The sequence below is a fragment of the Arachis ipaensis genome, chromosome B4 (genome assembly GCF_059453495.1).
Source record: "Arachis ipaensis isolate K30076 ecotype BB chromosome B4, ASM5945349v1, whole genome shotgun sequence".
NCBI classification, from domain to species: domain Eukaryota; kingdom Viridiplantae; phylum Streptophyta; class Magnoliopsida; order Fabales; family Fabaceae; genus Arachis; species Arachis ipaensis.
In genome coordinates, this window is record NC_142439.1 from 107,713,788 (window position 1) to 107,725,856 (window position 12,069).

The following is a 12,069-nucleotide window of genomic DNA, read 5'->3' on the forward strand; positions in this document are numbered from 1 at the left end:
CATGAATACTACTGTTTCTTGGATGGATACTCAGGCTATAATCAGATTGTAGTGGACCCTAAAGACCAAGAGAAGATTTCCTTTACTTGTCCTTATAGTGTTTTTGCATATAGACGAATGCCCTTTGGATTGTGCAATGCACCTGCTACATTCCAAAGGTGCATGCTGTCCATTTTTCTGATATGATTGAGAGGTTTATTGAAGTTTTCATGGATGATTTTTATATATTTGGTGATTCATTTTCTAAGTGCTTACACCATCTTGCTTTGGTGCTAAAGAGATGCCAAGAGACTAACCTAGTTTTGAACTGGGAAAAGTGTCATTTTATGGTCACCGAAGGGGTGGTCCTTGGCCACAAAATCTCTAAGAAAGGCATAGAGGTCGACAAGGCCAAGGTGGAAGCGATTAAGAAATTACCTCCACCTTGCAATGTCAAAGCAATTAGAAGTTTCTTGGGACTTGCTGGGTTTTATAGAAGGTTCATTAGAGACTTTTCAAAGATTGCCAAACCTTTAAGCAACTTGCTTGTCTCTAATGTACCTTTTATCTTTGATAGAGAATGCATGAAAGCCTTTGATGAGCTTAAAGGTAGGCTCTCCTCTGCATCAATTATAGCACCACCTAGCTGGGATTTACCTTTTGAACTGGTGTGTGATGCATCAGATTTTGCTATTGGTGCTGTTCTAGGACAAAGGAGAGACAAGCTAGTACATGTCATCTATTATGCTAGCAACGTTCTTAATGAAACCCAAACACCACCACAGAGAAAGAACTTCTTGCTATAGTCTTTACATTTGATAAATTTAGATCTTATCTTATTGGTTTTGAAGTCATTATTTTTACTGACCATGCAGCTCTTAAGTACTTGTTAACCAAGAAAGAATCTAAGCCTAGACTGATAAGATGGGTCTTGCTACTTCAAGGATTTAATATTGAGATTAAGGATAGAAGTGGAGCAGAGAACAAAGTGGCTGACCACTTATCAAGAATCCCAAATGAGGAAGATAAAGCACATAGCCCTGCAGTGAATGAGAGCTTTCCGAATGAACAGTTGATGATGATCCAAGAAGCCCCCTGGTTTGTAGATATAGCTAATTTCAAAGCTATTGGAGAGCTACCTTCAAACGTCAACAAGCATATGAGAAGAAAGCTCATCAATGATGCCAAGCACTACATTTGGGATGAGCCCTATCTCTTCAAGAAGTGTGCTGATAGGATTCTAAGAAGATGTATTTCTCATGAGGAAAGACAAGAGGTCCTTTGGCATTATCATGGATCCATATATGGAGGACATTTTAGTGGAGAAATGACTGTAGCCAAGGTGTTGCAATGTGGATTCTTTTGGCCTACAATATTCAAAGATGCAAAGGAGTTTGTGACAAGGTGCAATGAATGTCAAAGAGCTGGCAACCTACCCAAAAAGAATGAAATGCCACAGAGATTCATCATGGAATTGGAGTTGTTTGATGTATGGGGTATTGATTTCATGGGACCATTCCCACCCTCATGCTCAAACAACTACATATTGGTGGTTGTGGACTATGTATCAAAATGGATAGAGGCCATAGCTACTCCAACAAATGACAACAAAGTGGTGATTAATTTATTGAGAAAGAATATATTCAGCCGGTTTGGGTTCCAAGAGCCCTTATAAGTGATGGGGAACCCATTTTTGTAACAAGCAACTTGAGATACTTCTCCTAAAATATGGTGTCAAGCACAAGATAGCAACCCCATACCACCCACAAACCAATGGTCAAGGTGAAATTTCAAATAGAGAGCTCAAGAGAATCCTTGAGAAGACTGTTGGAAACTCAAGAAAGGATTGGTCCAAGAAGCTAGATGATGCATTATGGGCCTATAGGACAGTTTTTAAGACACCCATTGGCATGTATCCATACCAATTAGTGTTTGGGAAAGCTTGTCATCTATCAGTGGAGGTTGAACATAGAGAATTTTGGGCTCTAAAGATGTTGAACTTTGATAATCAAGCTGCTGGGGAAAGAAGATTGCTACAACTCAATGAGTTAGAAGAGTTCAGAACTCAAGCCTATGAGAATGCCAAGATTTTCAAGGAGAAAACAAAGAAATGGCATGATCAAAAGCTAGCAAAAAGAGAGTTTGTAGAAGGTCAAAGAGTGTTGTTGTACAATTCAAGGCTCAAGTTCTTTCCAGGGAAGCTAAAGCCAAGATGGTCTAGACCCTTCACAATCATCAAGGCTTCTCCTTATGGTCATGTGGAGCTTATGGAGGATAAGACACAAAGGACTTTCACTGTCAATGGCCACATGCTTAAGTATTACTTGGGGGACTCATTGGATGAGCAAAGAGTGAACTATACCCTCAGCTGAAGAGGATGAATCGTCAAGCTAGTGACGTTAAGGAAGCGCTAGTTGGGAGGCACCCCAACACTCATATCCTTTCAATTTCCTGCTTTCTAGAGTAGTTTATGTTTAGTTACTTAGATTGTTTAATTTTCAGTTTCATTTGTAGTTGATTAGTGAAACTTCCTGTTCATACCATGGGTCGAGTTATGCGACTCGGGTTGACCGAAGACCAGAATGACTGACCTCTTAAGGTTGGATCGCCACTGACTTCTTCTTAAAGAGCTCGGCCAAAATGCTATAAGGGCCTAAATAGGCCCAAAGCAGAAGATCACAGCCCACTTAAAAGTGGCTGGCCAAAGATAAAGGGACCCACCCACAAAAGATAAGATAAGATAACTAACTTATCTTAAAGGGAGGTTACTCCACACTACTATAAACACACTGGAGCACCCAGGTATAACTCATACTCTGATTCTACATAAAAACCTGCTCAAAGCCCATGCTAACTTAAGCATTGGAGTCTCTTGCAGGTACCAACCCTTCCGGTGTTCAAGGATCAGCAACATCTCAAGGATCAGCAAGTCGGACGTGTTAGCACCGACCAACACAGAAAGATCTTGTCCGAGATCGACCTTCAGTTTCAGGTAACCCTCGGAACATTGGCGCTGTTGCCAGGGAACCTAGAAGTCATCCCATCATCATGGAGGATAACCTTGACAACGATCACAACTCTGGCTTGGAGGACAGAACGCCACATAAGAACACGGAAGCCACGCTAAAAGATACACCTCAAAACAAGTGGGATAAACAACCCCCAAACACAGAAATCTTGGAAGCTATCCGAGAAAACAACATCGTGACGTGGCAGAAATTGGCCGATTAAGAATTTATAGAGAAAATAGCATTGAAAGTACAGTTCTCAACCGACTAAAATCCGCTTATCAATTTAGAAAAGAGTTGTCACAAAATTAAGAACAAAATACTGGGAGTAGAAATCCCAGGTCGTCTCCCAACGAGTTGACAAAAGAGTGCATCTTATTGGTCAGAGGTTTTCCAGGAAATTTTTGAGTTTGAGAAATAGAAAAATAAATAATTGTAAACTGAAGCAATGGAAATTAACGAGAGAATTTATATAATCAATTAAAAGCCTTGACCGGGAGAATGATTAATTGGAAGTTCTATCCTTGTTGGATTTTCTCAAGTTTAGTATCAAAAGGTTATTGTTCTACTTGGTTATCCTTTACAGAATAAAGGAAAGTCAAGCAACTAACTAACCAACTCTGAATCCCAGGTCCTAATCCTTCCCTAAAGAAGGATTAGAGTCAGAGACCAGAAAGTTAGCCAACAACTTCCAATTTAACTAATCACTTGAGCATTCCAACTCTAGAGTCTCCTTTTAATCAACCCCCAAGTCAAGTTGGGGAACTACTCCATTAACATGAATATTACTTGCACAGAATTAAAAAGGGAATAAAAGAAAGACATGATAAACAATAACTGAAAGTTAATTAAAAGTAAAAGTAATCCTTTGCATTAATAAATTCTAAAAACAATCCAATTGCAATTCTGAACAAACATTAAGGATATGGAAGAGTAAGGGAATAAGAAAACAAACTAGAATAATAGTGACTTTGACGGAGGTAATGACTCTTCTCAATATCCAAAGCAAAAGCATAAACTCTAAAACTATGAATGTGAAGAAAACCTAGAGGAAGAGCAATTTTCTCTCTAAGATTCCAATCTAAAAATCTAAAAATATGCTAATGTGAATGTGTCTTGAGTCTCTGCTGTTCCCTGGCTCTAGTATGTGTTTCTGGGCTGGAAACTGGGTCCAAACTTGGCCCAAAATTGCCTCCAGCGTTTTCTGCAAGTTCTGCAGATCGCGCATGTCATGCGTGCGCGTCGTTTAGCGATTTTCCTTGTCACGCGTACGCGTCAGGCGTGTGCACGCATCTTTGTGCAAACTCCAATTCACGCGTACATGTTAGGTACACGCACGCGTCGCTGTAAATTTCTCCAAATTGCGCGCACGCGTGAGCTATGCGTGCGCGTCGATGCTCGCTGGTTATCTCCTTGGTTTCTTGTGTTCTTTCCATTTTTGCAAGCTTCCTCTCCATCCTCTAAGCCATTCCTGCCCTGTAAAGCCTGAAAACACTGAACACACGGATCACGGTATTGAATGGTATAAAGAGGAATCAAACTACACAATTTAAAGGCTTAGGAAGCAAGTTTTCAATCATAGAACATAATTAGGAAGGAATTGTAAAATCATGCAAATAGTATGAATAAGTGAGTGAGGAGTTGGTAAAAACCACTCAAATTAGCACAAGATAAACCATAAAATAGTGGTTTATCAAACTCCCCACACTTAAACATTAGCATGTCCTCATGCTAAGCTCAAGGAGACAAAGGGAATGAATAAGGGAAAGTAAGACTCATGAAACGCAACCTATGTATGAATGCAACTATATGCTGAAATGATTCTGTCTACTTTGAGTAACCTAAGCTATCACCTAACATACATACACTCTATATAACTCTAGAATAATGCCTAGCTACCCAAAATTTCCACTTTTGCATTACATACTCATGCATCAACTTTTTTTTTTATTTGTATCACATATGCATTGATTATTAAACTTAGCATTGGGGCAATTTTGTCCCCTTATTTATTTATTTAATTGAATATTTTTGGTTTTTTTATTAAAAATATAAAAGTAAACATATCACTGCATATGGATTTTTAATTTTTTTCTAGTCTCACATGAGTAGGTGCCCAAATTCCTAATATTCACTCCCGAGAGGCATGTTCACATGATAAACGGTGAATTCGCAGGAGGAGGAATCTCTAAATCGTCTCGCAAAAGACACCTTAAAGAGGTATATCATGTCGAAAGGGACTGGTCACCTGACCTCCCCACTATTACTTTCACCAAAGAGGACGCCATGGGCATCATCCCAGGGCACGATGACCCCATGGTCATTACCATAATACTTGCCAATAGCAACCTCCATCTAACATTAATCGATTAGGGAAGCTCTGCAGATATACTGTTCAAAACCGCCTTTGACAAGCTCGACTTACAAGAAAAAGAACTCAGAGCATACCCAAATAGTCTATTTGGGCTAGGAGACGTCCCAATTCAGCCATTAGGGTACATCCCACTACACACAACCTTTAGGAAAGGAACTCGGTCTAGGACATTAAGCAGAGACTACATTGTCATCGATGTAAGCTCAGCCTACAACGCGTTAATAGGTCGGACAACATTAAACCAGCTCGCCGCCGTGGTCTCCACTCCACACCTATGCATGAAGTTCCCCACTCCGGAAGGAATCGCTACCGTAAAGGGAGACCAAAAACTCGCGTGACGTTGTTACAATGAAAGTCTGAACCTTAAAGGTGACCCTAAAAGAAAAAAAACCAATGCTATAGAACTCGGGGTAATTCGAGTTCGCGAAGAACTCCGCCCTCAGCCAGAAGATGAAACCAAAGAAGTCCAGATCGGAGATGCCCAGGATAAAACAACAAATATAGGGGAAACCTTAAAGGAAGACTTAAAGGAGCCACTGATACAGCTCCTAAAGGATAATGCCGATCTCTTTGCATGGAAGGCCGTAGACATGCCCGGCATAGATCCCAAGTTAATGTGCCATAAGCTAGCGGTGTATCCTGGATCTCGGCAGTGCAACAGAAGCGCGGGAAGCTTGGCCCAAAAAGGTCCCAAGCTGTGGAAGAGCAGGTACAAGCCTTATTAGAGGCAGGGTTCATAAGGGAGGTCGAGTACTCATTTTAGCTAGCTAATATTGTCTTGGTAAAGAAGTCAAATGGAAAGTGGCGAATGTGTACCGACTACACCGATCTCAATAAGGCCTGCCCCAAGGACCCCTACCTGCTCCCGAATATAGACACTCTAGTGGATGCCTCTTCCGGATACAAGTACCTCTCTTTCATGGATGCTTATTCGGGATACAACCAAATTCCAATGTATCCACCCGACCAAGAAAAGACCTCGTTCCTAACTCCAAAGGCAAATTACTGCTACATAGTCATGCCATTCGGACTAAAAAACGCAGGAGCTACATACCAAAGGTTAATGAACAAAGTATTTACGAACCACATCGGGAAGTTAATGGAGGTTTATATGGATGACATGCTGGTAAAAACACAAAGTGAGGAATCGTTGCTATCCGACCTCACTAAAGTGTTCAACACCATAAGAAAGCATGGTATGCGACTTAATCCTGCAAAGTGCACTTTCGCAGTAGAAGCTGGCAAATTCCTGGACTTCATGCTCATCCAAAGAGGCATCGAAGCAAACCCAGACAAGTGCCAGGCCATACTTCACATGAAAAGTCCAACCTGTGTCAAAGAGGTCCAGCAGCTCAATGGGAGACTAGCGGCTCTGTCTAGGTTCCTAGCTGGATCAGCCTTAAGATCCCTCCCCTTCTATGAAACATTAAGGAAGGGAAAGAGGTTCGAGTGGACCCCAGAATGCGAACAAGCCTTCCAAGATTTCAAGAAATTTCTAGGGCAACCACCTGTCCTTACTCGACCTCAGGAAGGTGAAGAGCTCATACTATACCTCGCCGTAGGAAGTCAGGCAATAGCATTAGCACTAGTCAGAGAAGACGAAAGTGGGTAACAACCCATCTACTTCATCAGTAAGGCTTTACAAGGGGTCGAATTAAACTATCAAAAGATAGAAAAGTTTGCCTACGCCCTCATACTCACTTCCCGACGACTCCGACCATACTTTCAAGCTCACACCATCAGAGAACGGACCAACCAACCCATAAAGGGGTTCTTACAGAAAACAGACTTAGCTGAAAGAATCCTGCAATGGGCGGTTGAGTTGTCCGAATTCGACATCAAGTATGAAGTTCGGACAGCTGTTAAATCCCAGTACCTGGCCAATTTCATCGCAGAGTATACAGACACCCCGAGTACCCCCACAAAGTGGAGCCTTTATGTAGATGGCTCCTCAAACAAAACCGAGAGTGGCACAGGCGTCATTTTAGAAAGTGATCAGGGAATCCAAATCGAGCCCTCCTTAAAGTTCGAGTTTCCTGCCTCAAATAATCAAGCTGAATATGAAGCACTACTGGCTGGTTTGAGGCTGGCTAGGGAAGTGGGAGCCCAAAGGCTTACCATCTTTAGCGACTCCCAAGTAGTCACTTCGCAAATAGAAGGGAGCTATCAAGCTAAGGATCTCACTATGAAAAAATACCTTGACAAAACCAAAGAACAGCTCAGACAATTTAAGGGATATGAGGTCCGACATATACCCCGAGAACAGAATGCCCGAGCTGACGCACTCTCAAAATTAGCCAGCACCAAACCAGAGGGCAACAATAGGAGTCTCATCCAAGAAACACTCCGAAGTCCATCAACCTTGGAGGAAGAAAAGATCCTAGCCATATCAGGACAGGATCAAGGATGGATGACTCCCACAATCAACTACCTCAAGTCAAAAACACTTCCCGCAGACAAAAAGGAGGCAAAACGGCTAGTACGAGAAGCACAGTACTACACCATAATACAAGACGTCCTATATAAGAGAGGAATCTCTACACCTCTCCTAAAATGCATCCCGACCTCCACTACAAGGGAAGTCCTTGAAGAGATCCACTGTGGCATGTGCGGCAATCACCTTGGGGCACGAGCCCTTGCCAAAAAGGTACTCCAAGCTGGTTTTTACTGGCCGACCTTGCAAATGGAAGCAACAGAGTTTGTCAAGACATGCCCACCATGCCAGAAGCATGCCAACTTCCACATAGCTCCACCTGAGGAGCTCAACTGTGTTACTTCACCCTGGCCATTCGTAAAGCGGGGGCTCGACCTCCTTGGACCCTTCCTCCAGGGGTCCGGACAAGTCAAGTTTCTCATTGTAGGTATAGACTACTTCACAAAGTGGATTGAGGCAGAGCCGTTAGCTAACGCCACTGCCCAAAGAAGTCCGAAATTTCTATACTGAAATATTATCACAAGGTTTGGGGTCCCATGCTCCATCACCATAGATAATGGTACTCAATTCACCGACACAGGCTTTATAAATCTGGTAGCTGATTTAAAAATCAAGCACCAGTTCACCTCTGTAGAGCACCCACAAGCCAATGGACAGGCAAAAGCCACCAATAAAGTGATATTGGCTGGGTTAAAATGGAGATTACAGAATGGAGCATATCAGATATATCGGACAACACCACATTCAACCACAGGAGAATCACCATTCCGACTTGCTTACGAAATGGAGGCAATGATTCCCGTGGAGTTAGAAGAAGGATCTCCTAGGACGATCCTCTACAATGAAGATACCAACCCCCAAGCTCAAAGGGAGGAGCTCGACCTACTTCCAGAAGATTAATTCCTCTTCCTGTTCTTGGCTAAGGGCAGAGTTGATGATCACTGGGTAACTTCCATCACTTCCCAAGTATGCATACTTGAGAGTAGGGGGCAGTGTTTTCAGCTCCAGTTTGGGTGCTTCCTTCTCCTTTTTCCTTTCCTCCCATGTTCTTGGAATAGACATTTCAACTAAGTTGACATCAGCAACCTCAACATTTAATATAGAATCACCCTTTTGTCAATCCTTCAAGTGCTTCATCAAAGGTTTCTTGCACCACAGTTTCCACTGCATCTAGCCTCATACACTCTCCCAGTGATTCTGGTGGATAGCTCATGGCTTTGAATACATTGAACACCATCCTCTCCTCATGTATCCTAAGGGTAAGTTCACCTTTTTGGAAATCAATGATGGCTCCAGCAGTGGCTAAAAACGGCCTTCCCATAATTATTCAAGCCTTTGCTTCTTCCTCCATGTCCAATATCACAAAGTCAGCAGGGAAGATGAAGTCTCCTACTTTCACTAGCAAGTCTTCAACTATTCCATGAGGGAATTTGAATGATCAATCTGCCAATTGGAGAGCCATTCTTGTTAGTTTCGCTTCCTCAATCTTCATTTTCTTCATCATTGTTAAGGACATCAAATTTATACTAGCCCCTAAGTCACATAAGACTTTTTCAACTGTTATTTCCCCTATGATACAGGGAATTTGGAAGCTTCCTGGGTCCTTCAATTTTTGAGGCAGCTTGTGTTGGATGATAGCACTACATTCCTCCGTTAAAACCACAGTTTCATCATTCCTCTAGCTTCTCTTCTTGGTCATTAATTCCTTCATAAACTTAGCATAAAGTGGCATTTGTTCTAGTGCTTCTGCAAAGGGAATGTTGATCTGAAGTTTCTTGAAGATCTCCAAAAATTTGGAGAATTGGCTATCTTTTGCATTCTTCATTAGGCATTGAGGGTAAGGAGCCTTTGGGACATATGGCCTTAGAGCTTCTTTCTCTTCTGATGGGTTGGGAACAGGTGTTTGTGCTTCTTGTTTGGCGTTTGAACTGTCCTCTTCCTTCTCTTTTTGAGTCTCCCTTGGAGTCTCTTTCAATTCCTTTCCGCTTCTGAGGGTGATAGCTTTGCATTTCTCTCTTGAAGTTGTCCTGGTGGCATTACTTGAACTTTGGCCAGGAGCTTGCTTGGACAAGTGTCCAATTTGTGCTTCAAGCTTTTAAGTGGCAGCATCTTGATTTTGCCGATTGGATATTACCTCCTCCTTGAATTTTTTTATGTCGTCAAACTCTTTGCAAAGGTTTGCAAGCATAGCTTCCATCCTGGCCATTCTGTCATCATCATGTAGTGATGGTTGGTTGGAATTGGGGTATTAAGAGTGGTTGTTGTGGCTTTGGTATGGTATTTGGTTGGAGTTTTAGTGAGTGGAATTGTTGTACTGGTTTGGGTTATGAGGTCTTTGATCTTGGCCTTGATTTTGTTGGTTTCCCCATCCAAAGTTTGGATGGTTCCTCCAACCAGAGTTATAGGTTTTAGAGTAAGGATCATTAGCTGGCCTAGATGAGTTTCCAAGGTAATTAGCTTCCTCCCAGTTAACCCCTTCTTCTGTCTCCAACTCTTCTTGGGGTGAGGATTGACTGTGGATAGCTGCAGCCTGATTCTTCTCCATTTGCTTGGTCAATTTAGCCAGTTGCGTGGTAATCATCTTGTTCTGAGCCAAGATTGCATCTATATGGTTTAGTTCCAAGACTCCCTTGTTGTTGCTCTTGTCTGATGCATAAAAGTACTCATTGTCAGCCACTGTCTCTATAACATCAATGGCTTCTTCAATGGTCTTCTTCTTGTTAAGGAAACCTCCAGATGAGTAGTCTACAGCCTTCCTTGATTCACAATTCAGCCCTTCATAAAAGATGTGGATTTGCACCCACTCATTAAACATATCAGGGGGACATTTCTTTGTCATGTCTTTGAATCTCTCCCAGGCTTCATATAGAGTTTTACCATCCTGTTGTCTGAATGTCTACACATCAGTTCTTAGCCTATTTACTCTTTGTGGAGGGTAGAACCTTATTAAGAATCTGGTCATTACATCTTCCCAGGTGGTCAAGCTTTCCTTCGGAAATGACTCCAGCCATTTTGATGCTTTGTCCCTCAAAGAAAATGCAAATAGTAGCAATCTATAGGTGTCAGGATGAACACCATTAGATTTAACCGTGTCACATATCCTTTGGAATTTAGTGAGATGCTCGTTAGGATCCTCTTGTGCACTTCCTCCAAAAGAACAGTTGTTCTGGACAAGAGTTATGAGCTGAGGCTTCAATTCGAAATTATTAGCATGGATAGTTGGCCTTTGAATGCTGCTACCACAATTTCCTGGATTTGGATTGATGTATGATCCCAGAACTCTCCTCTCTTGTCCAGCAGGGTTACCTCCACCTCTTCTGGCATGATTATTCACCTCTCCTTCATGATGGTTTTCAATATCCTCCTCCATGGTTATATCAAAGTATTCCTCCTCCTCTTCTGCACCAACAACCCTCTTTCCTCTTGCTTCCCTCAATCTCAGGAAGGTTCTTTCCGGTTCACTATCAAAGGAGGTTGAAGTTTCCTTCCTCCTACCTGTCATACAACAAACAAGTACAAGAAACCGCAAGTGTAGAGTCTACTAAAATAGAGTATAGTTAGCTTAGTTAGAGCAATTTATCAAATAGTTAGTGGGTTAGCTTGCTGGAAAGTAAAGAAGTAAGGTAAAATTAACAAAAAACAACTTAAATTTGCAAAAATTAAATGTAATAGAAGAATTTAGAATTCAAGTAACAAAAGAAAATAAAAGTGCTCAATCTAGTTATCATCCTATTTAATAATTGTCAATAAAAAACCAATTCACAGCAATGGCGCCATAAACTTGATGCGCGGAAATTAGCCTCTCAACAAATTTCCTTCCAGGAAGTGCACTGGTTTGTCGTCAAGTAAAAGCTCACTGTAGAGTAAGGTCGAATCCCACAGGGATTGGTAGATTGAGCAATATTAATTGGAGAATTATACTAGTTGAGCGAAATCAGAATTGAAATTGAGGTTGCAGAAAAGTAAATTGGCGGGAAACTTAAATTGCAAGGAAGTAAATGAACAGAAATTTAATTGCTGGAAATTAAATGACAGAAGCTTAAATTGTAGGAAAGTAAATGGGAGTGGGGATTAAGCATGAAATTAAAGACAAAAAGTAAATAGAATGGGTAGATAAGAGATGGGGATTCATTGGGTTTTAGGAGATATTGAATTCTCCGGATCAAATCATTTTCATCTCTTCCCCAATCAATGCATTCATTGACATTGCTTGGCAATCATAGATGATTGGATCCCAATGTCTTGGCTCACCAATCTCTCTAAGCATGAACAAT

The 12,069-nt window shown here is 41.6% G+C and overlaps 1 non-coding gene across 1 annotated transcript; it reads left to right on the forward strand.

The window, feature by feature from the left end:
• The first annotated feature begins 10,604 nt into the window (after nucleotides 1-10,604).
• Nucleotides 10,605-10,712, forward strand: LOC148568702 (small nucleolar RNA R71). Its single transcript, XR_015882909.1, has one exon. It is a non-coding gene; the product is annotated as a small nucleolar RNA R71 (small nucleolar RNA).
• The last annotated feature ends 1,357 nt before the right edge of the window (nucleotides 10,713-12,069 follow it).